Source organism: Ranitomeya variabilis, chromosome 1 (genome assembly GCF_051348905.1).
Source record: "Ranitomeya variabilis isolate aRanVar5 chromosome 1, aRanVar5.hap1, whole genome shotgun sequence".
Lineage (NCBI taxonomy): Eukaryota > Metazoa > Chordata > Amphibia > Anura > Dendrobatidae > Ranitomeya > Ranitomeya variabilis.
In genome coordinates, this window is record NC_135232.1 from 1,099,983,544 (window position 1) to 1,099,989,256 (window position 5,713).

Consider the following 5,713-nt stretch of genomic DNA (forward strand, 5'->3'; position numbering starts at 1 on the left):
AGATTTGTTCTATTGATGATTTGTTTAAACAAGGCCCATTTCTAACCAACTGTTAAGTCTCGTTCACATGAGCGAATAAATCGATAAAAAGTCGAATTGCACTCAGCTCTGTTTTTTTCAATGGGGCAGTGCACATCTACGATTCTTTCTTCATGCCAATTCGTCATAAAAAAACAATCTCAGCATGGGCGCATCTGAAACATGGAGGTGATGGAGAAATTACTTTCTACAGTATGTGACTGCAGACTTGTGAATCCTCACATGTGCATGCTGCCCACTGTCAGGATTCTTCAGCACTGGGAGCCATCAGGCACGTGACCCCAAGCAGATGACCCCAAGCAGGATCGGTGTCACCACCCGGCCCACCTGGGCAAGTGTTAGGGCCCTGGATGAACGGGGTGGCCCACTCACTGTCAGGGACATCAGCAGGCAATGGGGCCTGTGATTCTGTAGATTCCCCCTCTCAAATACTAACCTCTCCTGTTCCATGCTGCTCCATTCTCTTCAGCATCTTCTAACTCTCTGTGACGTCTCAGGGTACCCTCTACTGAGCAGTGCAGAGAGTCAGAAGATGCTGAGGCAACCGCAGCAGCGGGGTCTGTTGTGAATTTCGCTCTTGGGCTCCCTCCGGTGGTTGTTGGTGGTAGTGCAGTTGTCTCTGGGTTGTAAGCCAAGGCAGGTGTTTCTGCTGATTGCAGCTATACTAGGCATTTAGGTGTGCAGGATCCATTAGTCCTTGCCAGTTGTCCATTGTTCTTGGAGGGATTGCATCTCTGTCTGGCTCCTCATGCCCTGCTGTCAATTCAGCTAAGATAAGTGTCTGTTTTTTTGTCTCTGTAACACACATGCAGTGTGCTCTACAATTCAGTGCAATTCATTGTGTTTTTGTCCAGCTTAGACTTCGTTTGGATTTTTCAGTCATGCTGGATTCTCAGGAGATGCAGATATACATTCTATGTCTTTAGTTAGATGTAGAATATTTGTATTTTTCTGCTGTGGATATTTTTAGGGTTTTAATACTGACTGCTTAGAATTCTGTCCTATCATTTTCTATTTAGCTAGAAGTGCCTCTTTTGCTAAACTCTGTATTCTGCCTGCGTGTGTCTTTCCTCTTATACTAACAGTCAATATTTGTGGGGGGCTGCCTATACTTTGGGGTTCTGCTCTGAGGCAAGATAGAATTCCCATTTCCATCTATAGGGGTATTTAGTCCTCCGGCTGTGTCGAGGTGTCTAGGACGTGTTAGGTACACCCCACGGCTACTTCTAGTTGCGGTGTCAGTTCAGGGTTTGCGGTCAGTACAGGTACCACTTACTCCAGAGAAAGCCTCTCATGCGGCTCCAAGGTCACCGGATCATAACAGTACAACTGGCCCACAATGAGTTAAATGCATCTCAGAAGAAGGGAAGAAAGGTGTTGAGCCATTTTTTTTTCTGTAGCCTGTTTTGTCTTTCCTTCCCTCTTTTCCTCTGGGTGACTGAGGAGTTTTGTGCTAGCATGGATGTTCAGGGATTAGCTTCTCGTGTAGATCAGCTTGCTGCTAGGGTACAGGGTATTTCTGATTATATTGTTCAGACTCCGGTTTTAGAGCCTAGGATTCCTACTCCTGATTTGTTTTTTGGGGACAGGTCCAAATTTTTGAGTTTTAAAAACAACTGTAAACTGTTTTTTGCTCTGAAACCTCGTTCCTCTGGTGATCCCATTCAGCAGGTTAAAATTGTCATCTACCTGCTGCGTGGCGATCCTCAGGATTGGGCATATTCCCTGGAATCTGGGAATCCGGCCTTGCTTAATGTAGATGCCTTTTTTCAGGCTCTACGATTATTATATGATGAACCAAATTCTGTGGATCAAGCGGAGAAGACCTTGTTGGCCCTGTCTCAGGGTCAAGAAGCGGCAGAATTGTATTGTCAGAAATTTAGAAAATGGTCTGTGCTGACTAAATGGAATGAGGATGCTTTGGCGGCAATTTTCAGAAAGGGTCTTTCTGAATCTGTTAAAAATGTTATGGTGGGGTTTCCCACGCCTGTTGGTCTGAGTGATTCTATGTCTCTGGCCATTCAGATTGATCGGCGCTTACGGAAGCGCAGAACTGTGCGCCCTGTGGCGTTGTCCTCAGAGCAGATGCCTGAGCCTATGCAGTGTGATAGGATTCTGTCTAGAGCGGAACAACAAGGATTCAGACGTCAGAATAGGTTGTGTTTTTATTGTGGCGATGCTTCTCATGTCATTTCAGTCTGCCCTAAGCGTACAAAGAGAATCGCTAGTTCAGTTACCATCAGTACTTTACAACCTAAATTTCTGTTATCTGTGACCTTGATCTGCTCATTGTCGTCATTTACTGTCATGGCGTTTGTGGATTCAGGCGCCGCTTTGAACTTAATGGACTTTGAATTTGCCAGGCGTTGTGGTTTCCCCTTGCAGTCTTTGCAGAACCCTATTCCTTTAAGGGGCATTGATGCTACACCTTTGGCTAAAAATAAACCCCAGTTTTGGACACAGGTGACCATGTGCATGGCGCCAGCCCATCAGGAAGATTGTCGCTTTCTGGTGTTGCATAATTTGCATGATGCTATTGTGCTGGGTTTTCCATGGTTGCAGGTACATAAACCTGTGTTGGATTGGAAGTCTATGTCTGTGACTAGTTGGGGTTGTCAGGGGGTTCATAATGACGTTCCTTTGATGTCAATCTCCTCTTCCTCCTCTTCTGAAATTCCAGAGTTTTTATCTGATTTTCAGGATTTATTCGATGAGCCCAAGTCCAGTTCCCTTCCACCGCATAGAGACTGTGATTGTGCTATTGACTTGATTCCAGGCTGTAAGTTTCCTAAGGGCCGACTTTTCAACCTGTCTGTGCCTGAACATACCGCCATGCGGAGTTATGTTAAGGAGTCTTTGGAGAAAGGGCATATTCGGCCATCTTCTTCACCATTGGGAGCGGGATTTTTTTTTGTTGCTAAGAAGTTTGGCTCCTTGAGACCCTGTATTGATTATCGCCTCTTGAATAAGATCACGGTCAAGTTTCAATACCCTTTACCTTTGCTTTCCGATTTGTTTGCTAGGATTAAGGGGGCTAGTTGGTTTACTAAGATTGACCTTCGGGGGGCATATAATTTGTTCGTATTAAGCAGGGTGATGAATGGAAAACTGCGTTTAATACGCCCGAAGGCCATTTTGAATACCTTGTGATGCCATTCGGACTCTCTAATGCTCCATCTGTTTTTCAGTCCTTCATGCATGATATCTTCCGGAATTATCTTGATAAATTCATGATTGTATATTTGGATGACATTTTGATTTTTTCCGATGATTGGGAGTCTCATGTGAAACAGGTCAGGATGGTATTTCAGATCCTTCGTGATAATGCGTTGTTTGTGAAGGGGCCTAAGTGTCTCTTTGGAGTGCAGAAGGTTTCTTTTTTGGGCTTCATTTTTTCTCCCTCATCTATAGAGATGGATCCGGTTAAGGTCCAGGCCATTCATGATTGGATTCAGCCCACATCCATGAAGAGCCTTCAGAAATTTTTGGGCTTTGCTAATTTTTATCGCCGTTTCATTGCTAAATTCTCCAGTGTGGTTAAACCCCTGACCGACTTGATGATGAAAGGCGCTGATGTGACGAATTGGTCCCCTGCGGCTGTCTCTGCCTTTCAGGAGCTTAAACGCCGATTTACTTCTGCCCCGGTGTTGCGTCAGCCGGATGTTTCTCTTCCGTTTCAGGTTGAGGTTGACGCTTCTGAGATTGGGGCAGGGGCCGTTTTGTCTCAGAGGAATTCTGATGGTTCCTTGATGAAACCGTGTGCCTTCTTTTCCCTTAAGTTTTCACCTGCTGAACGCAATTATGATGTCGGCAATCGGGAGTTGTTGGCTATGAAGTGGGCGTTTGAGGAATGGCGACATTGGCTTGAGGGAGCCAAGCACCGTATTGTGGTCTTGACCGATCATAAAAATCTGATTTACCTCGAGTCTGCCAAACGGCTGAATCCTAGACAGGCTCGATGGTCCCTGTTTTTCTCCCGTTTTGATTTCGTGGTCTCGTATCTTCCGGGTTCTAAGAATATTAAGGCTGATGCCCTCTCTAGGAGTTTTTTGCCTGATTCTCCTGAGGTCCTTGAACCGGTCGGCATTCTGAAGGAAGGGGTGGTCCTTTCTGCCATTTCCCTTGATTTACGACAGGTTCTTCAGGAATTTCAGGCTGACAAACCTGACCGCTGTCCAGTGGGGAAACTGTTTGTTCCTGATAGATGGACTAGTAAAGTGATTTCTGAGGTTCATTGTTCTGTGTTGGCTGGTCATCCTGGTATTTTTGGTACCAGAGATTTGTCGCGTGATGTACGTTCTTTTGTGCAGTCCTGTGGGACTTGTGCGCGGGCCAAGCCTTGTTGTTCCCGTGCTAGTGGGTTGCTTTTGCCTTTGCCGGTCCCTGAGAGGCCCTGGACGCATATTTCTATGGATTTTATTTCAGATCTTCTGGTTTCCCAGAGGATGTCGGTTATCTGGGTGGCTTGTGACCGGTTCTCTAAGATGGTTCATTTGGTGCCTTTGCCTAAGTTGCCTTCCTCTTCTGATTTGGTTCCGTTGTTTTTTCAGCATGTAGTTCGTTTGCATGGTATTCCGGAGAATATTGTGTCTGACAGAGGTTCCCAGTTTGTTTCTAGGTTTTGGCGGGCCTTTTGTGCTAGGCTGGGCATTGATTTGTCTTTTTCTTCCGCATTTCATCCTCAGACAAATGGCCAGACCGAGTGAACTAATCAGACTTTGGAAACTTATTTGACATGCTTTGTGTCTGCTGATCAGGATGATTGGGTGGCTTTCTTGCCATTGGCCGAGTTTGCCCTTAATAATCGGGCTAGTTCGGCTACCTTGGTTTCGCCCTTCTTTTGTAATTTTGGTTTTCATCCTCGTTTTTCTTCAGGGCAGGTTGAGCCTTCTGATTGTCCTGGTGTGGATTCTGTGGTTGACAGGTTGCAGCAGATTTGGGCTCATGTGGTGGACAATTTGGTGTTGTCTCAGGAGGAGGCTCAGCGTTTTGCTAACCGTCGTCGGTGTGTTGGTTCCCGGCTTCGGGTTGGGGATTTGGTATGGTTGTCTTCTCGTCATGTTCCTATGAAGGTTTCTTCCCCTAAGTTTAAGCCTCGGTTTATTGGTCCTTATAGGATTTCTGAGATTATCAATTCGGTGTCTTTTCGTTTGGCCCTTCCGGCCTCTTTTGCCATCCATAATGTTTTCCATAGATCTTTATTGCGGAAATATGTGGTGCCCGTTGTTCCCTCTGTTGATCCTCCTGCCCCTGTGTTGGTTGATGGGGAGTTGGAGTATGTGGTTGAGAAGATTTTGGATTCTCGTTTTTCGAGGCGGAAGCTTCAGTACCTTGTCAAATGGAAGGGTTATGGCCAGGAGGATAATTCTTGGGTTTTTGCCTCTGATGTCCATGCTGCTGATTTGGTCCGTGCCAGTCATCTGGCTCGCCCTGATCGGCCTGGGGGCCCTGGTGAGGGTTCGGTGACCCCTCTTCAAGGGGGGGGTACTGTTGTGAATTCTGCTCTTGGGCTCCCTCCGGTGGTTGTTGGTGGTAGTGCAGTTGTCTCTGGGTTGTAAGCCAGGGCAGGTGTTTCTGCTGATTGCAGCTATACTAGGTATTTAGGTGTGCAGGATCCATTAGTCCTTGCCAGTTGTCCATTGTTCTTGGAGGGATTGCATCTCTGTCTGGCTCC